This window comes from Saccostrea cucullata, unplaced genomic scaffold (assembly GCF_032062105.1).
Source record: "Saccostrea cucullata isolate Sc308-1 unplaced genomic scaffold, CSIRO_AGI_Scuc_v1 ctg134, whole genome shotgun sequence".
NCBI classification, from domain to species: domain Eukaryota; kingdom Metazoa; phylum Mollusca; class Bivalvia; order Ostreida; family Ostreidae; genus Saccostrea; species Saccostrea cuccullata.
This window is the reverse complement of record NW_026927214.1, coordinates 127,786-152,735: the sequence shown is the minus strand read 5'-3', so window position 1 is coordinate 152,735 and position 24,950 is coordinate 127,786. Positions and strand designations below refer to the sequence as shown.

Genomic DNA, 24,950 nt, shown 5'->3' with positions numbered 1-24,950 from the left:
TTCAGAAGGTGGGAAGGGGTCAAGAAAACAGAGATTTAAAATTATCGGAAGGGGAAAAAAACTCTGAAGTTTAAGCATGGTAAGGCAAACAAAACTTTCTCCAAAGATTTTATTTCTCAGGAAATGACAAATTTGAATTGTAACTTGATTATTAATATGAAACATTTACTCCTTCATTTATATGTGTGAAGATTTTTAGCTTTTAAAGACTAAAAATGAGCTACTCAAAAAGAAAAAGAATGGTTTGGCTTTTAGAATCTTATGACAAAATAAAAGCAAAATTTTGTTCTTGTTTATTTTATCTCATAATAGTTATCATTTCAGACATGCTTGACTATTATAACTGATTTAATGGAGTTCCTTTACCTGCTCTATAATAATGATGCATGTGTCAGTCTGTCCAGACATAGAAATCTGGAATCAGAATCTGAAATTGAATCATTGTAACTAAAACTGAAGTTTATAATCAGAGAAACTTGGAGGATATTGTTAACTTTTGACAGAAAACAGCCTGTTTAACCAACCAATATCTCTCTTTTCAAAAAACGCAAATGAGTTCCATTAAAGAATTATGATTCTGGCAAGAGTTCTCAGAGATTTGACTCTGGAAGTCAATAAAAACCATTTGTTGGAGGGCTTGTCTGAGTTTCGGTCACTGATTCTGCTGATTTGGAGGCGAGCTTGGTGAGGAAGTGTGATGCCTTTCTTCCTGCAAGAGATATTGGCCAGCTTTGAAATCTGGCAATGAAAAAAAATCTTGTTAATTATGCTAAGTCTGCTTTTTTAGAACTTTTTTATTGGAACACTATGAAGTCTTTTGTTTCCATTAATGAGTCTTTAATTCTCAAGTACATGTAAACTTATTTTCAAAGAAGAGAAAAGTTTGTAAGAGTTAAACCCCTTTTGGCTCTCTATCTTTTATTGAATTTAAGCTCGGTTTGGGCACCTTGCACACAGAGAACACTTGAGAGGCTCCTTTGTAGATTGTTGGCAGTGATCGTCAAAGAAGGAAACTGTTGTCATATTTAGAATTTTTATCGATGACATATCTTGGTTCCTCTGTTTCTCAGAAGATCACTCAGATCTGCTGTAATCGTGGTCTGGTAGGTAGGGACTGAATCTTCAGTCCCCCGAATCTGGCTCCGTGGTATTGACCGGCAGATTAATTTGTCTGCGTAGAGTCTATTGAACTTCTTATTACATATATCTTATTCCTTGTTTGGTTTACTAAAAATCAGGATAAAAAAACAAAACATTTGTGATAATATTTGTTCCTTGTTTTCGCAGCACTTTTCTGTAGATTTGATCGGGAAATAATTTCTTTTTTTTCTACGTTTGTTGAGAGAGAATATTTTTGCGGTCGGTATCTGTCTTAGATACTGCGATCTATCTGATTATCTCGGGATGGGTACTTGACTTTCCTCGTTAAGAAGTCATTTCCTTGTCACTGTTATTCCCAAGTGTAGATCAATATAGACTTTTTTAAAAACTGATTTTGATCATATATATTATGATGTTAATGTAAATTTGTGCCAGGTTCTAAATAAATCACATTAATTTTTGCACCCATTTTTTGACATTATTGCAAAGTCTTACAAAATTTACTTTAGCAATTCAAGTTACCTGGTTATCTAAAATTAATGAATATATCTGTATTAAATACATTCCTGATTTCTGGGTAAAAATCCCTAATTTAAGAGATATCTTTTAAGGGTTATTTATCCTTAAATGCTCTGCATGAAGGAGTAAAGTTTGTATTAAATGGTTAGCACTTTTTATCATATGTAATGGTAGTGGGACAAAAATAAATTGTGATAGCTGATAAAAACTGATTTCAAACTGTTTACAAAATCTTGGAAAAATGAGAACCTAGGAGAACGTTAAATAACTAAAATCTGCGAAAATGATCCAAAATTAGATAGATTTTTACTTTCTTCTTTAAATTTATTTTTATATTTGTTAAAAGTAAAGGAAGACTTCCTTCATGAAAACTTATTTTTCGTAATAGGACCCTGGGCAGTTATACCTATAATCAGTGAACTAAAACAAGTCAAGATAAAAAAGAAAAATTTGGGAAAAGAAGGAAACTGCCTAAATTTTGCTTTTTAAGTGAGGGAATTTTTATTCTCTCTCCTAGGAATCCAGCACAAGTGATTTTTCTTTTTATATTTTTTAGTCTTTAACAAGATGTTTTTCTCCACTACATCATAAAAATTATCACAGTAAAAATCAGCATATGACACAACTGTTCTGTTCTTGAGGCTAAGTCCCAGTTAGAATGTAGATAAACGACAGAGAGTGATTCTGTCTCCGGCAGAAAAATCCCAACCTTTATTCTTATAAGTATTCCCTAAAACAAAAATCTCTTTTATGTTTATTCTAAAAAAGAACAACTTCATGCCAGTTTTCTATAAGCACTCTATTGTGGTGAGGCAGAGAAGTATGAAGGAAAACAAATGCAGTTGTCCCAGGTAGGAGGTAGAAAGCAGCGGACTTAGAGTCCCCGAAATGGTAATCTACAAAGAACTTCTGTGGTACTGCCTATGTTGCGTGTTAGGGTAATCAGATTTCACAATGAAAGAAAATTAGGTTTCAGTTGTTTTCCTCGGATTGGGTATTAGCAAAGTCATGCAGGATCCAGTGTTCCTGTAAAGAAGTGGAGAAAAGAGAGAATTTGGCAGAATTTGGATGAAATCTTATATCTACTTATTCAGAATTGTTAAAATGATATCTAGAATGTGTGTTGATCCATTATATATGTTGTTTTTTATGGCTATAAGGCAGTAAAAAATTCTGAAGATAAGGAATTTTTACATTTAAAAAAAAGTGTCCGTGAGAGAGATTATGTAAATAACACCCTATTTGTCTGAACATTAATTACCTTTGAAGATGTTTAAACAATTGTTAGACACAAGTAAAAATGCTAAATGGCTAATAGACAGAACCAGTTCTTAGATAAATGAATCATACACTCAGTTTTAACAAAGATCGCTTCATTTTGGGGATCATTAAGTGTTTTTGATTTCCCTGACGGCATTATAAAGGACGTAATTCTTTGATTGTTGCCATCTTTGTCTTGGAGGAGCTTGATTGATGGGACAACAAAGTTGATGGATAAATTTAGAGTGTGTTAGGTTACAGTTTGACTTCACCTGTAAACTCTGAAATTGATACCTAGTACTACCTTTTAAGGCAATATGTAAAAAAATTTCCTCTGGCTCTTAGTGGGCAAGATATTTGTGGTATAATTTTTCAATTTTATTTTATTATCCATTGTCCTGCAGTAATTCTGGTATATCAAGGAATTTATTACTCACACACAGAGTTTTATGCCTGGTTTCTCATATAAAATTGTGTACAATCCAAAGTTACCGCCAAAGTGCTCTTGGCCATATTTCTTATCAAGGTACTGAAGAAACGGCACAATTTGTTCAATTTTATTTGTGACCATTTTATTACATGCGATGCCTTCCCAACATAGCACCAAACTGTAAAAGTGGAACATTTTGAATTTGGCTGAATGATACTTGAGTATGTTTTATGGCTACAAAGTCTTAACATTTGACTTTAAAGATAATTTAGAAATAGATGGTCCATTACTAGCCCTAATTTAGATATAAATGACTTTCAGTGGGTTCCAGTGTGTGCGATTCTCACAGGCACTCTGTTGAAGAGCCTGCCAATTGTTTTATAAATTTCTCTCGTAGACATCCTAAGTTGAAATTCGTGATCGCACATGTATGTTAATACACTTTTGTCAGGTTCCACGTTAATTGAATGCATTTCTGACTCTTTTTGTTTTTTGATGAAATATCAGAACTAGAAAGTTCTTAAGAATAAATTATGGAAAACATGGTAAATTTTCCTTTATTTTTTTTTTTGTTTGCCTCAATAAATGGCGTCAAGTTTATTTTAAGTGGGAAATGACGAAGGTTTTTTGTGTTTTATGTAATTAATTTTCAAAAGACAAGACAACACAATGTTTTCAAAATGAGCCAAATTTCTTGGGATTCCATTTTTGTCACTGAAATTTTGTTGATTGCAAAAAAAGTGAATTTTGGGGAAATGTGTAATTGGTTGATAAAAGACAGCATGACATAAATAGAATTACTTTTTATTTATGATGGTTAAAAAGAAATAAGGAACTAAGACTTAAGAAAAAATCTTTTTTCTTTTCAATGATTAATAGTGATTCAGAAATATTGTTTTTGATGGATTTGACTGTCATTTTGCCATAAAATATCAGAGAGAAAATTACAATGTGGACATTTAGTGTCGTCTGGCAGTCATCGGAATACACTGGTCAGATTGTGAAACAGAGCTAACAGAATCGGATGTGTGCACGTCACTCAAAAAATAAACCATGGTTTTATGTATTTAAATTAATTCAAAGGAAATTAGAAGAAAATATTATGGTCTTAATTAGGAGAAAATTATTATGAAAGAGAGAGAGGGAGGGAGGGAGAGATTTATGGTGAATATTGCATGTATACATTTGTGCAGAAGTGGTGGTAATTGGATTATTGTCTGCTTTGGTGTTTTTTTTGTGTTTGTTCTCCACGCAGGAATTCGATCTGGTTCCTTGTGAGGGGAATATATCGGCAGTTCGGAGCGTAACAGCTGGGGCAGAAACTCAGTAATATTTCAAACTAAGCTGTATCCCAAGCCTATTTTATGTACAGAATGCTCTATTGATTAATGCATTACTAAGTCACAGCACAGTTGACATTTTGTGGAGTTCGTTTTTTTTCGTAGAATTTTTGTAACACCTTCCAGTCTTATGAATACCACAATTCTGTCGGACTCAAATTGAATGGCATCTTAGACATAAAGTTTTGACATTGCTTCAAATGATTTCCAAATTCTTCCTAAATATATACTGTTGACACCTTAATTGGGGTTCTGCAATTTCTCTTCTTTTGTTATAAAGTTTTCCTGTACTACTTCTGCTGTGTTGGTTTATGATTGTGGAGAGAAGTGTCAATTATGTCCCTAAATTTGAATCACAATTGTCATTAAAGTCTTGGAATGAAGTTCATGTCCGGAGGTTCCAGAAAAATTTCCTGTTTTTGCGTTTGTCCTCAAGTTACAGGAAAATAAAGGGCTAATTATCAAAAGTATAACTTTATCTGAAAAAATGAGGAGTAATTATAATTTCAAAGATAAAATGACGAGTTAATCACTCAGGATGAAATATCTGCTAATTGCTGGTATCTGGAAACAGAATTCAATATGAGAGTTATAGACAATGCTGGTAACATATGTTATGTAGAGCAGCCATTTAATGGTTTTGGAGATGGAGAATTGATTCTTCATTCTCTGTTCCTGCAACAGTTGGCAAATTCAAATATATCCTGAAGAAAAGGTCTAAAGTTGCATGTATAATGTGATAGCACGTGGGGAGGGATGGTATTGACCAAAACGAATAGCATCTAGAAAAAAAAATTGATTCTGAAATTCTGTAGTTAGGTTTATACTCAAACTATTAAAAGAAAGATTTTTTACTTTTGGTATTAATTTTCAAGTTTTTGAAGTCTTTATTGAAATTTGATAAAATTAAATTGTGAAAAAAAGGAAAATTGAAATTAATAGAATTAAATAAAAAAAAAAATTTGAGATATTTTAATTTTAAAGCACATTATTTATGTACAAAGATTTTATTTCTATAAGCTTTGGTTTCTTTACAGGTAGGTGGCATGTCAAGACATTTTGTTTTCTGTGAAAAATTTGCGTAACATAAGTAGAGAGAGACAAGAAGATCAAACTCTCTCAAACGGTCAGATTAATAATAATTGTCATAAAATCTTCAATTTAACAGAGTTAGGGAACTGTGGGCCGTTCCTGGTACAGGCAGGCGAAGGGTCGGAGATCCATGTACCACCAATGTCAACTGACATGATTTTAGGGAATAAAACACTGAAATCATGGCTCAAAGTCGCAATTCCTTCATTCCACAGCTCGTAAATTGTCATCATTCAAGATTTTTCCTCTCGCTGGCTTTTTTTGCAGAGTTCATTTAAACACTTATGACTAACAGAGAAAGGAAAGTTTGTCCATCAAATCTGGGAGAGTTGTACCTGACTCAGGCGCTATAAGAACCTTGCCTCTACCTTTTATGTATCGGTTCCTCTGAACTGTGACAAATTGGGTAGTTTTTTTCGTAACACTTGGTGTACGGCTGGTTGTCAAACTTTTAAATCCAATAAAATTGGTCAAGAGAATTCAACAGAAAGAAAAATGAATTAAGTTGGCAGGAATGGTACATCATCTGTCAATTAAATGCGAGGGGAATCGGTTGGAGTTTTGTGATTATAAGATTTATCTCAGAGAGAAATTATCCCATATTGCATGGGAGGATTTCCAAGGTCACTGAACTTCCTAAATCAAAGGGAGAAATTTTAAAGGAAGAAAATGACCATTTCAGTATGCAGAAAAATAAATTTGAAGAGAGAAAAGTCTTTAGCGCAGTTTCCATGAAGAGCAGAAAGAAGCAGCTCCCATTAGCAGTACCTTGTCAGGTCTGTTTTGCCTGGGGGTACATGTTCTGTTAATTCGAGGTACTCAGTTTGTCATAGGCTGCCACATCACTGCATTTTGATCTGATAATCGTAAGAGTTCATTCACCATAGCAATAGAGACAAGGATTGTCTGAATAATCAACCATTCGATTGATGACAGGAAATACTCAATGTTCATTTCAAGATTAGAGGCTTAATATTAAAAGGATAAAAGTTTACGTTTATTTTTCTGATTTTTTGTTGTTTTTAACTTGGAGAGTTATGAGCTACTAGCTGTTATGTATTGTCACACTAGTTCTTATCTATAAAATTAATTTATTAAAATTAAAACTTTGTAATTTGAATCTTATAGCACTGTTAACCCTCTCTTTATGTTCCAACTATGAGCAAAATGGCAACTGAATATTATTGGTAAATTTAATCACTGTTATTATCAGTCTGTTTAATTAACAAAATGATTGGCTGATTAGTTCATTAATACTGTGTATCTGTTGATTTGCAAGTCTTCAGGGCAGACAGATTTTGATGAATGGCCATGAGGTACTACCGTTGCTAGCATTCCAAGAGTTGTTAATCAGCCGAAAATATCTATATATGTAGTCAAAATGGATCACCCTGAAAATGAATTACATTTCTGGAACCAAAAATATTTGCAACATATTTGATACCTTTCACATGCATAAAACACTAAGGTTAGGTAATAACTGCGACATGTTCAGTAAAAATGGTGTAAATCTAGGACCAGGGGGCAATGTTAACAGTGACTTCTGTACTGTTACATTGGATTCAGTGCTGCTTGGTAATTAACAAAAACACAGAGAAGTCTTTATGTATTAATTAATGTCTTAATGAAACTTTTGATTTTGGCATAGTAGAAGCTAAATAATTTATATTTTTTTTTCGAAATTGTGAATTATATTTTTCTCACTAAGGAATTATAATGAGTCCTGATGACCAACTAAATTAGAGAATTTCTCAATGAATCCTTCCCTCAGTAATTTTTTGGAAGTACACTGTACTATAGACTTTGTGTCTTACTTTTAGTCGGGCACCGTTTATTCATACACGCACCATTCATTTCTTGAGGAAGTAGTAAAGTCAAACGACTGAAGGTCTCCTTAAGAATAAAACAACATCAGATGGCAGCATTACACAAGCTTAGAGAATACAGAATGATCTATAGTGGCTCTGTAGAACAGTCACATCAAAGTGCTTCTGTCGCAAGATTGCATGGGGTGCTCTGCTTAGACATCACTTAAAGAGGCTCGTTATCTTGTTTCCATGTAAGGAGTGATATAAAAGAAAAAGAAAAATCCCCAAATCTTCAAACAGTACTAACTCAAGGGAAGAAAATTTGTGTATAAATTTTAATTCCAAATATCAGTTTTTTTTTAGCCTGATCCTTTTAATATTTTGCTTGCAAACTAGAGTACGTAATCTGATTTTCAAAGATAATACTAATGTGTGCAATCCTGTGTTTTGATATTCTATCATAAATATTTTGAATCTGATAAATTCTTCATATGGAAACCTAAACACACCATTTCTTTTTCTTAATCTGGTTCATAGATCTTTTTAAAGAAAGAAATTTGTAAGTTCAGTAAAGCATGAACTTAATTTTTCCTGCAGTACAAATAAGTCGGCATAAAAAAACCTGTTTGTTTTTTAACCTTTTTATAACTTTGTATGAGAAATGTCTGTAAATTTTCCTTTTCCTCTTTTAGTCATACATATTTTGTCAAAAAGATACCCAACTTTATCCACACCCAATTGTTACCAATTGTGCCTAGGACAAAGTTGGACATTTTACGAAGGGTTGAGAACAAACGAATCCTGGTCCAATTTTCTTGTAGGGAAGTGTCCCATCCATTTGATGTGGCAGTAATTACCATAATGGCTGCCTGAGGGGGGTGTTGGTATATCTCCATATGTATTACCTGCCCCAAAGTAAATTGTCATTATTAGTTGTGTTCTGGCTCCAAGACCCTGGTCCTTGTAAACTGATTCATCGCTCATTCCACTGCAGTGACCTTATCATGGTCCAGCATTTATATGGCACATGATTAGGGAGCCACAAGGCTGGAGAGTGGACAGACTGAACTCAGGTTTCCCCCACATTTTGTAACTGGTCAAAAGGCAGCAAAGCAATTATTGGCCATTTTTCTGTGACTAACTTCAAATTGTCCAAATAGGGACATCACATTTAAATATGGTATTGCATGGTAATTTGATGCATCAGGTTTTTATTTAACCAGCATATATAAATTTAACCATTTTTTTATCTTGGTTCATTTTGAAAGATATATGGTCAAGTTAAAGAATCCCTGATCTGACCTCCAGGGGAAACAATTGCATACTTCAGAGACATCGTATTATTTAGATAATACTGGTCATGATTTTGCCTGTATCAGAGATTTGTGCGGTAAACGGTTATCAATTGAGATAGCCCTCAACCATCAGAGCTACTGTTTGTTTTGTCATATATTGGTACGTAAATATAAATTGGTATGCGCTTGCACACCGCCGGTTATTGGGCTTCAGATAATGGCAGATTAGAGCTGGCTGTCCTCTTTGGAGTTTGACTTGAGGGTATCACTGAGTTAATATTAGGACAATGCTTGCCAGCGCAGATAAAAATCTTGGGGACTGTCATCTCTCCTACACTTGAAATTTAGACCAGGGGAACTTATGATGTACCAGCCAGCTCAAACAAATAACACATGATTTCCCAAACTTCAGTAGATAAGTAAGATAGATAATTTTATAATCCCAATTATCTGGTGTCCCTGTATGGAAAATATTGCAGAGGTCAAAGGAGAAAGGTCAAATAACAGTTTGCATATTTTGGGTCGATCTCTAAATCACTCTTTCTTAAGTGGTGGTTTATACCAAGTAAGGAAGATTATTTTTTTTAATGAAATAGATGATTCAACTTAAGATAAGTAGTCAGATGCAACATCAGGATAATGGATTTGGATATCAGATCAAATTCTTGTTGGTTAACTTTGCACAGGGGGGAAAGTCCCAAAGATTTTTTGTAGATTGATGGAACTTGATAATAAACCATTTAATAAGCTATAACTTTTTGAAGAAACGACTGTATTATATTATTTTATTTTACTCAACATGTGTGTGTAGCTGTCCAATGCATATTGAAAGTAACAGGGAGAATTTAGATAAATGTACCTGTATATGATATATAAGGTATCATTGCATAAACAAATGAGTACTTTGTTAAACATGCTGCTTTTACAAACAATATGGAGCTGTATATGAGTGTGATACCTTGAGGCGTATATAGATGGTTACTTTCTAATGCTGGCACAATCTCAAATCCTCTACGTTCTCTTCCGGAGCCTTTCCTTCTAATTATATCCACTCAACCGTGACTCGATGGAAAAGATTTTTCCAGTAGATTTTGCAAAATTGAAATCTGAAATGATAATATGTATTAGACATAGTAACTCAAAAGTGTAATGGATATTTAATTATGCAGAATTGTTAAAAAAAAAATTCTTCTCCTTTTTGAAAATATTTAATCCTATTTGCACATAATGAAAAGATATAATTATAAACTAAATATAAATTGTAAAAAAAAAAGATCAAAAATAGAAATCGTAACTGATTGCAGATAATTGATTTCTACGTGTTAAAAATGGGAGGTTATTATATAGTAGTAAAAGTACAAAACAGGAACCAAAAAATAAAGATAAGAAGTTGTTTTCATATAACGCTTATGGAAGACACCAGCAGGAATCTGCTAGCAGATTTATCACCCAAAAAAGGCCCTTGACAAGTCTCCTGGTTTATAAATCACACAATGGCCCTGGGTAAGACCAACCGTACCTCTGGAGAAACAGACAGGGACAATAGGGGCCTTTTATTACCTGGGAACCTGGCATTCCCAGATTAAATCTTTTAAAGTGAAAGAGAATATTAATTGTATAGTTCTCCAGTTGACCAAAGCTGGGAATTCTTAAGTCTGCCTTTCTTGCAGGGGGAATTACAGGACAAAGGCCCATCAGGAATTAAGCACTAGTGGACCCCCTTCCATTTTTTTGATGTATCACTTTTTTTTTTACCTGAGAAAAATATTACAGTCATTTCTCTTGAGAAAGGTCTTTTATTTAGCTGCATTCAGCCACATCATCATTAAAAGACATCTTAAAAAAGAGTTTCAAATGTTTCAAACAAAGCAATAAGGTGTTTAAATTCTCTTGCAGATGTACTTTTGAAAAGCTGGGAATGTTTTTAAATGGTGTAATGGTATTTTGTTTTAATCAAAAGAAAGTCGAGATTTCGGTTGGAATACAAGCATCTCTCTAACTCAAGATGAACTCTGTGAGGTGTGAAAAGAATCAAAGAGAAATTGGGACATTTTTTCATGGCTCTATGAAAACATGTTAATCTTGCAATCTGGGTTCCTATTGGTGGTTGGTTTTATTGTGTCAGGTATTCAGGGGGAATCGGTTAGTGTCATTTCTACGTGGATTAGATGATCCTTCAACACATCTCTCCAGGTCTTTTTACTCCCAGACAAAAACAAGCTGTGGTTCTTCAGTCTGAAACAGACGGACTGCGGACTTTAAATAGCAGACGACACTCCAGAATTTTACCTGTACATCTGTGACAGCCAAAAGTGATGCCACATCTTTATTTTTCAATGGCGTTAAAGAGCATGGTAAGTTTACTCCTTTTAATCATCAATTTATGTGAGGGACAACAGGACAAAAATATTTTTAAAAATTATCTTTTACACTTTTTTTCTGGCCACAATTTATTTTTAATTTGAAGAGGAGAAAAATTATTAAATTAGATCTTATTCAAGAAATTTTTTTTTAAAGGATTGACAAGATAAAAATTTTGTTTCATGGAGAAAGAATCTAATCATATGATTGGAATTCTTGAAATCCCTATTTTGATGGAATTTGTCCTTTTTCATCAAAAGCTGTGTTATTTCTACCTGAGCGCTTCTGATAATAAATCCAGCGTGGGCTTGCCATGTTCAGCTCTACGAAATGGAAATTGGCAAAATGTATTGAAAGTTCAGCAGGTCACTTGTTTTAGGTACAAAAATACCCTGAAGACTTGGGATATATCTTTTCTGTTAAATTTTGGATGTATATCTAATTAAGTTTTTATACTTATATACCCTAAAGAGTGTAATAGTTCTTTATGTCTTTAAATGAATGTTTCAGATCCGTTTTATTTCAAATATCTTCAGGTGCATGGTAATAATCCTTTTTATTTGGAATCTCCGCTGTTTTCTGTAATTTATGCCAGTCGGGGTAAAATTCTCACACTTTTTGCGTGCACTCCTGGTCTTTATCAGCGATTCTGGGTGCTTTGAGAGATTGAATTGTTTGCGCTGGTCTACGAAAACGAGATCAAGAATAAAGTCTCTTTATGGCTGCCCTCTGAAAGTCAGAGCTTTTAAATTCCTGTATTTGGGTATTGTACTTGAAGAATCCACATCCTGTATTTAATAACAGTGATCACTAAACCGATTCTCTTGTGTGGCAGTATGACCAAATCTTAAATATCAGCCAAGACATGCAAAGTCTGCAATACTATACCAATGGTACCTGCAATGAATGCAGGCCCATTCTCTTAATCAGTCTTCTTTTTCAGTTTTTATTCCATTTTTTTTTTTTTTTTTGAATTTAAGCTTTTACAGGTGTTCTATTTTACCTGTTATATGTACCAGGATAGTGGTTATGAAGAACATGAAATTGCAAAAAAAAAAAAAAAAAAAAAAATCCCTTAAAAGTTGATATAATTAACAAAATTCTTTAATAAGGCAAAAAAAAAAAAAGAACGTTAAGATATGGTAAGGTAAAATTATCTTTCTCTTAAGGGAATGCACAATTTTGGAAGTTTTTAAGGTTATCTGATTGTAGAATGCCAGAATCCTGAATAAATTTTTGTACAGAATTTCGTTACATTTGTCATAAGTAAAACGATTCTTATACAACTAGGAGATCAGTATCTTCAATGGAAACTTTGAAGACAATCCCTTCTCAGGTTAGGTCACAGAAAAAAAGTACCTGCTGAATAAAACCTGTGATACTTTGTCAGAAAGCCGGAATCTGATCTGGTGAAGGGGTCTCAGAAGAATGTCTTATTTAATTCAACCATGAGAGAAAACAAAGGTGTTTTAAGTCAAGAATGTTCAGAGAAGTCAAGTATATCATATAGGAAGAAAAAATGTCACTTTAATATGCCACAGTGATAGAAATACTGCACATATAGGTGTATGATAAGAAACAGGCCATATTTTTCTGGGAACCGCAGGGGAAATCATTGATGCTATACTGGCTTGTTTTAGAGAAAAATCAGAATTTGTATCTCAGGCTAGCTGGTGCAATTCTGAAAATGAGATAAAAAATAAAATACTGTACAAGGATACAGTCGTTTATCTGTAAAATATGATATTGGGTGGAGGGATCGTATGCTAATTTGGAAATGGTTTCAGACATATATATCTTTTAAAAGTCATTCAAAGAAAGAATCTTGGCATTGATTCCACAAGAAAATAAGTTAATGATATTAAAATTTATTCTACTCTCAGAGAAAACAGACTATGTGTGCTAAATAACTGAAATGGAACTTTTGTTCTGAGGAATCTATTTGTGGAAGGACTGAAGAAGATAGAATCCACTCCAATAAATCTCCTAATGTGTCTTTAAATGCCAACAGAATTCATTGACAAAAAAGTAAAGTTATGTAAATTTCTTAGGTCTCATCATATCATATGAAATGTTCTTTGAGATATAACAACATTTTCCTTATAAACTGTGCTATATTTGACTGATATTATTATTAGCCTTCCTGGAAAAAAATCAGATTCTCATGGTAATGTTTTTTACCAGTCTAAGGAGAGCTTCTTTTTCACATGACTAAATGACAGATTGGAGCGTTTGTTGTTCCACAAAGACTGTGTTTTGTTTCCACCATACCAATTTCCCCTGTTAGATGCCAAATCTGAAACGGTTCACACAATGCCGAGGTTGACAATGGCTGCCGTTCCCAGCCACTTCAGGCTTTTGGCCGTAACAGGGGGATCTTATTACCATGTCACAATTTAACAACAGTCTCTATTTGACTAAGTACTTTTATGCCAAAATGAAGATGAAGAATTTTAACTTTACAGGCCAAAAAAAGCCACAAATTTTTGTGTATTCAAGTTTTGGATGAAAATCAATCACTTTTGAATTTTTTTCTTCCAAATTGAAATAATTAGATCTAGGTACTTTGATTTTTATTTATTTATTAATCGGATTCAGACTTCCAGAGAGTATTTGTCTGACAGATAAAGATAGAATTGGAGACTGGTTTCCAATATTCTTGTGTTAAAATTTAGTTTGCCATTTAAAGAGAACAGCTAGATGCCATAAACCCATATCTGAAGTCTTAGAGAAGTTAGTCATGGCATGGACCCCATGCACAGACATAAAATCAAAAGCATTGAATCACAAGAGCTTATAAATCAAACTGACAATGGTTTATGTATGGTAAATAAATTTACAAATTAAAATCCATAAAATGGATTTCCATTGTGCCATTTATTTCAAAGACTGTTTCATGCAGGGACTGCATGCACTTGGGAGATATAGACATTTTAAAAACTAAGAACTGAATATATGGAAACAGAAGTAGATATCAGGATTATATATAGAGTGCTTTTAGGCCATAATTTTTTTAAGTTAAATCTAGCTAGCTGAGTTACTTATCCATTTTTTATCTACTTTAGGAAACTGTCTTCAACAAAATAGATTTTGAAGTTGTTTGTCCTAATATGATCAAGCCCTAAAAATAAAGGTGGTGGGGGTGCACATTTTGTTCTGTTTTTTAACAGTGCTGCCAAGTAAAATATGTACAGGAAATTTGTTTGGTTCAGACCACGGCATGAGGACAGAATTGGGTGACTGGGTATCTAGTGACACAGTCATCAGTTTCCAGAGGAGTGGGTGGGTGTACAGGGAATCACAAATCTTTATTGTCAGGTCTATATTCCCCCTGTATATTACAAGGGACTCTGTCGTATCTCTCAAATACTCCAAAGTTAAGAGGAATCGGCCCCAGATTCTTATTCTGTCAAATCTTTATCATGGACTCCAAATCAATACGCCATTAATCTGTCCACAGATAAACTTCTTCTTTGTAAAGCCAATTGATAAGAAAACTAAGGAAGCAAAATATTTTGTTAATAAACTGCATAACATTATCTCAGTCCAAGAACTTAGAAGTTTAAAAAAGAGGAAATTTTATTTGTATTGAAGCTCACACAAAGAATGAGGCACCACAGGTGAAAATCTGCAAGGTAACCAAACTAGTCTGGGTATTTAAAGATTTCAACTGTAAAAGATGTGGGAATTTGGGTGAGTCTTTCAATAAAGGTGCCGATTCCTAAACACGGGATGTGAAAAAATGACTCATGATGACAAAAATTACGGTGTAGTTAGCTGATGTAATGTGTGGTTTTTCTCCTGATTTGTACTGGTAATAGTTTATACCAGGCCGGGCCTAGCAGACATTGGTGGCTCCGGTTAGTTTCCTTAGCGATCAAAATGACCAATACCAGAAAGATGTGAAAACTTTAAACATGGTAAAATACATAATTGTCAAGCTCAGGTTTGTAATACATTGTAAAAGGTATATGACCAGCAAGAAAACTGGCAAATTTTTCATGAGAATTGAATGGTAACAGCAAAACTTCCCATAAAATTTCAGTACATTTGGCTTTTCAAGCATCGCGGCACCGTTCTGGTCGCGACATCGCTGCCTGTCACTTACATCTTAAAATGGTGATTTAACAAGGGACATTTTATGTATCTCTGCTTTTAAAGAACTCAAATTTATCATGGTTCTTTATGACATGTAAGAAAAATTGTTTTTAATGGACTTAGTTATCAATTACAATTAGTGTTTTCTTATCCGAACTTATTATAGTCCATAAAAATACCATTCTGTTTATTTAATTGGTTAATGATCGATTGTTTTGATAAACTAAATTTTATGAGTTCTTCTTCCGACGTTTATTTGCTTATATATTTTTTTTAAATTTTAATTAATGCTCAAAGTGTTAATTAGACAGATTTAGTAATGTTACGAATTGTTTGAAGATTTACAATTCACTCTCTGATAAATAAAAAAAAGGACACTTGTATTTTTTTTCTGGATATAAGTTTGTAACAATCTACAAAGAAATAACTCCAACATTTATTCTGTATACATAATAAGGATGATTCATAGTTGAATAAATTCATAAATTTGGAGAAATCCATAGTTCCAAGCTGGTGCCATCAGATATTGACTGGTTTGGTGGTACATGTCGCAGGAAAAAAAAGACAATTTGTGAATAATATCTCTGAAACATGTTACCACTTTTGCAGATATTCTGTGGAACGTAAATTAGCGTACGCTCGGTGGGTTATTATTGGATTTTGAACACATGATACATAAAGCTATTACTGAATCATTTTTCTAACAGAGATCAGTAAATTAACCATATTAGGATTATTCCAAAATTTTCTGAAGCAACATTAGCTTTCAAAAATATCTTATGAAAATTTCTGTTTTAAGAAGACTCTAAAAATAAAAAAATAATTCACATAAATAAAACTTGTCAATTTTTTTTAAAAATTGATTTACTTTTGAATTTTCAGGATCAATATTAAAAAAAATTTTTTAAATGTATAATCATTATTGAGAAAAACCATGCTGTTAGTTCATGTGGAAATCTAAAAAAGAAATATTTATCGTCTTGTCGGTCATTTTTCTAGTATATGTACATCGGTTCTTATGGTTCCAGGGCTGTTAACTTGGGAAAGTTTAAATGTTGGCTCCCACTTTGGGCCGCGAGTGTAACGATCTGTAGCCAGACTTAATAAATGCGTGTTTTTGGACTCTGACACGTATGTGCCTGGAGTCATAGAGACCATCAAATTAGAAGAATTTGGAGAAAAATGCGTGCTTGACTGATTTACCCCCAAACAAAAATAAAGAGATCCCGTGTCTTTGATATTCAGGCAAAATGATTCATAATGCCATAAAATAAGATTTTACATTTCACCCCTTGCTTGTGTCTTTAAACTTGTTTCTATTTAGTAATTGTGAAAACTAAGGAAAATTCCTTTAAGGAAAATCACCCCTTACAGCTCAGACAATTTGTCAAAAACTTTCCACATGATTTTTGATGCTTAAAAAACAATTTAACCTTTTTGGATATTGCAACATTAGTTTTATAAATGTTTTTACATAAATTAGACCAAAAAATTGAAAAGTTTCTTTAGGGAATCATCTATTTAGACAAAATGATGACGGCATGCAGTGTTTTAATTCCTCACTACAGGGGCAACCATTTTTTAGAATTTTTACCTGTTTTGGAAATTCTGTTTTCTTGATGGCGTTTAGAATTTTTTTTAAGGTTTGGGGGGACATGAAGCCCCAAACATGTCGTGGTCTCCAAGATAAATTCCTGATAATTGGACACAGTTTGGTCCAGGTTTGGTGCTATCTTGCAGGTGTAGCCTGCTAGTTCATGTTTGTCTTGCCGTCTGCTCTTTGCACCAGATTTCCTGTAGGTGGCCATTTTTTTCTACCTGCTACTTGAAAAACCAGATAAGCAGGATGATTGGAATTTAATTTTGATATTGAAGTTTTAGGAGTGTCTAGACCGGGGTTTGCCAAAAAGTAAGGTGTATTTAATTCTTTCCTTTTAGCACAGGAGGAAAATTCCATTTGAACCTTAAACAGGTTTTTTAATGATACCTGTATCGGGCCGTGTTAATTTGTGAGGGGGGTAATATCCTTTTATATTGATATCTTGTATATAGCATGGCTTTGTTTTAGAGTTAAATGAATTACTTTTCCTAAAACAAAAATCAATTGTAAAGCACTTAAAATGATGGCAAATTTGCTTTTCAGTAATAAAAGGGCATGAGATAATTTGCTTTCAGGTGAATAAAGATTTAAGACTGATAGAAGTACATAACCACTAAAACTCTGGGGACTTCTACAGTTTAATGTCCTTTGCAAAATATGGATTTTCTTTTTCCATTTATTGAAGATGAAGGAGTGATAAATTTGCTTGTCATAAGAACAGTCTAAGTCAGTGTTTTTGATAATGTTCCTTTAGATGGAGAAGGGAGATTAGTGGGAACTCGTCAAAAGTGTTTGATCAAATTGATAATGTTTCTTGACTTTAAATGGAGAAGATATAATGTCATGTTTACAGATCAGCTTTAAACTGTTGAGGACAAAATAAAAGTCTTAATTTATAATTATCTCCATATAATATTCAATCAGTAATTCATCAAAAAACAGAATTTGTTCCCCATTGTAATTGATGAAATGGGTTAATTTAATTTTTGATTTATATGGTGATAACTCTATTAGCCCGTTGGTTGCGGTTAAGGCTGTTTAGAGATTTTGGATGTTGCGATTACTGAGATTGCAGTAGGAAGGATGTGTGTACATGTTACATGAGAGATGCTTGTGATGAGATCGTCAAGTGTTAAAAGTCATCGTCGAGTCCTCTTAATGGCACATAAGCTGTCATCCCTAGTTCTACTCTGAATGACCATGACTGTACAATATTTTATGCACTCTCATGCTTTAAACATTTGCTTTCCAAATCAAAAATAAGTTCCTTTTCATTGAAGGTGTCTGAAAAGATTTATTCCTCATGCGCAGTTAAGCTAGTTCACATAATTGTATTCTTTAAAAAAAGTGATATTGTAGAGTAAGGAAAAAGGAAATATTATGCTATTAGAAATAAATTGTAATACTATAATTTAACTTTCGTGTTGAATATGAGATGGTTTTATGAATTTACTGTGAATTCTTCGGAAGGTCACAAGTTTGTGAAATCATTCTTGTCTAAATACTGTAAACATGCAGGGATAACGGGAAGAAATGATGTTAATTTCTGTCAGTTCCAGTGGGACTTTTATATCCATCCTTCTTCTCTATTACGACTTATTTGTAAGACGGAACATATAAAAGTTCCTTGTTTAATCAAATAAAGTCTTAACACCTGTAAGTTACCTGGATAATTCTATAGTCAAGGTGTATTGAAACATACCGTTAGATTAATATTCTTTTATCATATTTTCCTCATTATTTTTGTCTAAAATCTCATGTTTACCACAGATTCAGTAACTTTATTTTGGCATTAAAAGAAAATGTGTTACATAGATGTTACATAAACTTGATTAATGGTAAAAGTTAAGGTCACAGTCACCTGCTTGGAACTTTAATGTAAACAAATTTCTAATGAACTGCACAAGACTAGATTTTAGAATTTGCATAAAGGCCGATGATGAAGCGTGGTGTAATTATGCGTCATTATGAGATTGACATCATTAGAGAAATTCCACCAAATGAAGTGAAAAACTCATGGAGTGTCAATCATCCATCATGTAGGCCAATGATGAATGTGAAGTTGGATATGATCGGACAAATATAAAATGATGAATCTGAGAGCAAAGTTCTGCTATATTGGAATGACATATTACAAGGGGGGCATATTTGAGCAATGAGACACTGCATGTTAAGATGTCGTTCAAAATTAACAGCATGCAGTAAAGAATTTAAAGTTCACAAATTGTTACTAACAGGAAAAGTTTTTCAGAATTTCAAAACATTTTAGAATTTTGATGAGGTGTTGTTATTCCATATTTCTGAGACAATCCTGTTTAAGTTCTGTCAAGTGTGGTCGACCACAATAAAAAAAAGACACTTGGCATGATCGTAAAATGTAAAGCTCTCAAAAATAAAAGATATCCAAACTCTGAAAAGATAGAAATTTCCTGTGTCCTACAGAGAGACTCAAATAAATTCAATGCCAAACAAGGAATTAAGTCTCCCCACGAGGAAATATTTCTATCAGAGTTTTGAAATGAGTGGAACTAAATTCACAGAACAGGCCTCACTGCCATTCTAGTGCCAGTAATTTTTTTTCTCAGACTCCTTTGGTATGTATGTATATAGCAGAGATATAGAGTTGTGGAAAGTTTAAGATTATAGACAATTTTTTTTTTATATTGGCAGAGATTTCAATCAAATCTTCAGAATTTTTTTCTTGGATTCCATTTAAAACAGAGAAATCCTGTATGACCTTTTTGCACTGTGCCCTATGTATAGGGAAATTTTCTATGTATTTCGATGTACTGCAGATGATAATATATCGCTTGTATATCAAAATATAACATTTTATTAATTTCCATATTATTTACTTCATTTTTTGTAAGAACAAGGAAATGTTCCTTCTAAGAATTAAAACTGTAAGGAGATTTAAATACTAAGGCATTTATCGTAATGGTCTTATCATGTTGTGTAAAACTATGAAGGCAAGTATTTATTTTCTTAAGGGATGGGAGAGCATTGTAAAGTTCCCCAAAACAGTCATTAATGTGAATCATTATTTTAAGAAGCCAATTTGATTTTTTTTTGTAATTCCTAAACAATGTCAAAAGTTGACAATGTTGGAAGGGTGGTGTTATAAATGGTGTCGGCTGGAACCCTTATATAGGTGATGGAGCTGTCTTGTCATTACAGTAGCAGGCACACAAAATACTGCAGCTCTATTCACATCAAACATAGGTAAAAAATGTCAACTGCCAAAAGCATAGGAGGCGACCAAACTTTAGACCAGCATGATAAAAGTGGGCCCTTGGGGAGAATTCTTCTCTGGGCAGCAGAATCGTGCTCTCTCAATTGTCATGTGTCGGGCTGTCTTGTATAGGCTCCATGATTAATTCCTATCAAGGAAAGGTAGGGTCTCTCACACCCCTCATAGTTCAAGGGGTGGCATTTGTATTCTTAACTTCAAAGATGTCAAAGGGCTTTTTGATGCTCAATCAAAGCAATTTCTACTATTGCTGCATAACTTTGTATTAAAGTTCTGTTTAAGCAGTCAGACCTTATATCCAGGTAATCCAAGTATCACTTCGTCATCATAGAGAGGTCAACATCTCATGAGAAAAAAAAACTCTCAGGTGTTAAGATAAGTTTTCAGGAGTAATTTCCCTTTTTTTCAGCTTTATTGACCACTTTTGGGTGTGTACTAGAGGTCTATTAGGCTGTTTACCTGAATATAAATAAACAATATATATGCAGAATATTCAGTTTCGACTGTTCAGGTATTTCTAACCAGGGGAGAAAGTTGTTAACAGTTTAGGCATCAGATACATTAAAAGCTCCACTCCGTGGCCCCAGGCCGTACAATCAATCCAATAGGTTAGGCACCAATTAGTCTTTGATGGTCACAGAAACTTTTACCTGAGTCTTCTAGGAATTAGCTGCGAGGCACATCATGTAATTTGGCATTAGTTTTGAGGGTGAATGCTTTGCCTGTTAGAGATGACACAGGAACTGAGGTAATCAATTTCTATGGCCTCACCTGAGTCGAGTGACAGAGTCAGTTCGTGGAGTGACAGAGAGAGAGAGCCGCGATTGTTTCAGCTTCTCTGTGCCAAACCACCACGCAGTCAATTCTGTGTACCTACAAACCCGCCCTATCTATATTAACTAGTGGATATTTCAGCATTATATAACTTGGACTTTTTTTTACACAACTAGTGGTTAAAATGGTTAGTACTTTCATTTTTTTCAATCACATTTTTTTTTGTTCTTCTTTAAAGGGATGTTATATTTTTGGATTTTAATTTTGATTTTGACCTGTTAGAAAATTTTCTTCATATATAAGTTTGTATTGAGATACAGATTCTAGTTGGGTTAAAACTTAATTTGGATATATCTATCCTGTTTTTCAAGTGTTATTTTCACCTGAGTTGTTTTTCAAAGTAAAGTAAAAAGTTTTCACAAATAAACATAAGGCATCCCAAGAAATAACATTTCTCTGAGAATTCCATGTCTTAGTTTTCAAGTCAAGTTTCAGTTCAACATGAATGCTCCACTACCTCTCAAAAGAATTATATCCCAAGAGCTGCCTTTCAGGTGTGGTGTACACTTCATATATATACGTACATATAAAAAAAAAACACTCTTCATTTTATTAAAGTTTGACACATGGCATTTCAAGCCAGGAAGAAAAACCTGAAACAAATTTCTTAATGTAGTGAACTTTTAAGTGGAATAATTAATAAATAACAATAATTTTTTAAGAAATGCCTTTTTTTGCATTTATAATTAGAGAATTTTTGTTTTAAAAGTTCTGTAAACAAACATGACAGATTTTGAGGCAGATCCTGTTAGTTCGTAATGCCATTGTAAGAAATATAAAGTGATCTTGACTAATTACGTCACCTGATCGTCGATCGGAGTCGTAAGTTGTGACTAGCGATGTCGATCCAGGATCTAGATGACCTAATGAGTTTTGAGATGTTACAGACCCTATATATTAATCCCTATTACAGACCTGCTTATATCTCTCCATTTTATATTTAGCTGCTTATTACATTTTTTTGTCACAAGATGTCATTGTGTTAAGAATAGAAGCTCTCTATGTATAGATATAGATATAAAATAGTTTGAGAAAATTCAATTATTTTGGCATATCAAAAGTACTGGTATATCCAGTGAAAAAAGAATCCAATAAAAAATCGACATAATGTAAATTTCGGGGTTCTCTTGTAAGTTACGTATACAATCTGTTAGGAGACATTCCAAGAGCTAAGTACCTTCTTAAATGTTTGCCATGTGTTTATCTGCTGCAGAACAGTTCTGTAAATGACTTGAAATTTTTGTCGCGTCTGATACGTTAGTCCCTATTCATTTTTTGGGTTGACAAGAAGGAAACACTCATGTTTCCATGGGTGCCATTTTCTATCCAACGAGAGGGAATGCCATAAACAGGAAACCTTTGCGACCATTTAAAGAAGAATGTAAATTCTTGTTCCATACTTAGGACAAGTGTGTATGGAGAATGCGTGTTCTCCAGAGCTGGTGAAAGTCCTTGTATATCAGACCATTAATCCTTCCTGCTTTACCATCAGAATGTAGTTAGTCAACAAAAGGAATTAAGTTTTGCGTAACATTGGGTAAAATAAGGATATGTCACTCACTGGCAAGGCTACCCATTCGAAATTCGCATCTAAGAATCATAATGGTGAGTTTTGCAAAATTTTATTAATTAAATTGATAAGGATGAAAATTATTAATAAGATTGCATATTTTTTTTGTCATTTTCAATGAGTTTCAAATTTTGAAATGGAATTTTCTTTATAAGTGAAAGTTAATGGTAAGAGACTGGATTTTTAGGAAAGAGGTGGGACCTGAGTGGTTTAATAGGAGATTCTCTTCAGCCCCTTGTCTCCTTCTCAGCTGATCTGACACATACTTCATTCTGTTAACCTCTCTAACAAAAATTCTCAATGCTTGAAATTCAACAGTTACGACCTGAGAAGTCTGTCTTTTTTAGCTTTCTAACAGTACACAATTGGATGTAAGTCAGTCTTAGTACAATCTTGTGATGATTTTAGGACCTGTTGGTTTTGTGGAGTGATAATGGTGACGATTTTTTGTCCCTGTCCTACCTGCGAGAGGTGGAAATTATTGATAAAGTATAGGTATACTTTGAACTGAATGCTAGGACTGATTAGACACAGTGTATTATTGAGGGATGAAATTCAAATCTCAAGTAGATAAAATTCAGGCACCAGTGCAAACATGTACTTTACATGATGTACTATGAAAGTATTAGTGGTAGATAAAGGCTGCGGTTAGTTGTGCGAGATACTTGGAACGGGTGACTCGCGGCTGTCAGTGTCACAGACTGTCGTTGATTCAGCATCATAATCCGTTCCCCCTCTTGAGTGTTACATACAGCGGCCGGCCTGCAGGATCTCGGTGTATAAGATCTGTACAGTTGGGTCACTGCTTCCTAAGGTCCTTAGCCCACCTTGAAAAACATTCTCGCCAATTTACATCCTCTAACACTGGCTTTATTGAATGCACTCATGTGTAAATGATGGACTGCTCTATTGTTTTGTTTGTGGAATAAAAGTCTTCTGGCAGTATGGTAGGTTGTTTTATTTTAATCCTTTTTTGGAATTTTTCTTTCTCTTTTTTTAAAATGATCTAAAAAGAAGCAATTATTCAAACAAGGCTATAATTTCTTCCCCAATTTAACAACAAAGGTAGAAAATTATGCCATTAAAAGAAGAATGGGAAAATTACTTTCTTTTCTTATGCATGTAAGCTTTTACCAGGAAAACTATGTATATAATTTTTGTAACGTTTAGCTAGAAGACATTTAGAATATTAGTCGTAAAGTACTTCAAAGTGTTTCTCTATTAACTTTCCTTCCTTCAAAGTTATTTTCATCCATGTTTATAAAGCGTGCCGAAAAGGCTTTTACAATCCCAGAAGTTGTGGATTTTTTCCGCTGGTCGGTGAGGGGATACTATTGGTTCTTATTTAATTGTCGGGATCCGATTTCTCTGCCTTATACGAACCCTAACTTCCTTTTTTTTCTTTGTTACCTGTATAGTTTGTGTTTATTCGGACCTCTAGTACTTACTGAAATTATTTACGATCCTGACTGCTGTGATCCCAGAGTTTTATGTCAACTGTTTAGACTTTTAAGTGATTCTAAATTCAGGAAACATTTAATTTATTATTATCCCTATTATTGGCAAATATGTAAGTAAGTAAGGAAGATATTTACGTAATATAAAAAAAATAATCAAACGACAATCACAAGTAAACATGGCAATAGACCACACCTGTATGCCAAAATTTGGTTTTATTTAATCATTAAAAGACAATTTAAACAGAACAATATGTTCTTTTTACTTCAAGAGAAAAACAAAATTAATTGCTTCCCTTCGTTTATCTGTTTACATGTTTATTTGCTTCTAAGAGAGAATTTCTTAATCTGAAAACAAAGAACAATGTCGTTCTAGTGACAGGATGTAGGTAGGGGAAGTCGGACTGGCTACAGAAACGACAGATAATGGGAGGAAATCGTACGGACCGTCACAAAATCTTAATCCATCTCCAAGTTTATCAGCTTGTTAATAAACAGCTTCACTGTGTCTTTAAGTTTCTCTCATTTCCTGGAAGTCTTAAAATGAAGATTTGGGGCTTAACAAGAAATAGAGATTTTAAAAAATCTTTGCAAAAAAACAATATCCCAGAGATAAAAAAAAAATTAAAATTAATTAAGAAAAAATATTTGAATGGCTATATGAGACATGGTAAAAAAAAATTGTATTTAAGTTCAACAATATCTCAAATTCTGAGATATTGTCTCATAATCTATTATATTTTTTATGAGTTGACATATTCAAGTGAAGAGTTTAAATTGACATGAAATAGTTCCACCCTGTTAAGGATATTTTGTAGTTATTTGGGATAGAATATTATGTTATTAAAGATTAACTATTAACATTTTTAGAGTGAGTTGAAATTAAGTAGAAAACTGCAATTACAACCATATTATTTTTTTTAGAGTTGTTTTAA

The 24,950-nt window shown here is 33.4% G+C and overlaps 1 protein-coding gene across 6 annotated transcripts in view; it reads left to right on the top strand.

Annotated features, from left to right (window-relative positions):
• LOC134273747 (uncharacterized) overlaps window positions 1–24,950 on the top strand; it is a 45,157-nt gene that overhangs the window by 10,507 nt on the left and 9,700 nt on the right. The window contains exon 1 of one of the 6 annotated variants that reach the window (XM_062755962.1): window positions 11,041–11,199. The exons of 2 other annotated variants lie outside the window; for them this stretch is intronic. The gene's annotated coding sequence lies outside the window, so the exon portion shown is untranslated. Of the gene's footprint in view, window positions 1–11,040; window positions 11,200–22,282; window positions 22,594–23,114; window positions 23,506–23,764; window positions 23,879–24,950 lie in introns of those variants that run through there. 3 more of the 6 variants (XM_062755960.1, XM_062755958.1, XM_062755963.1) reach the window with 3 other exon arrangements.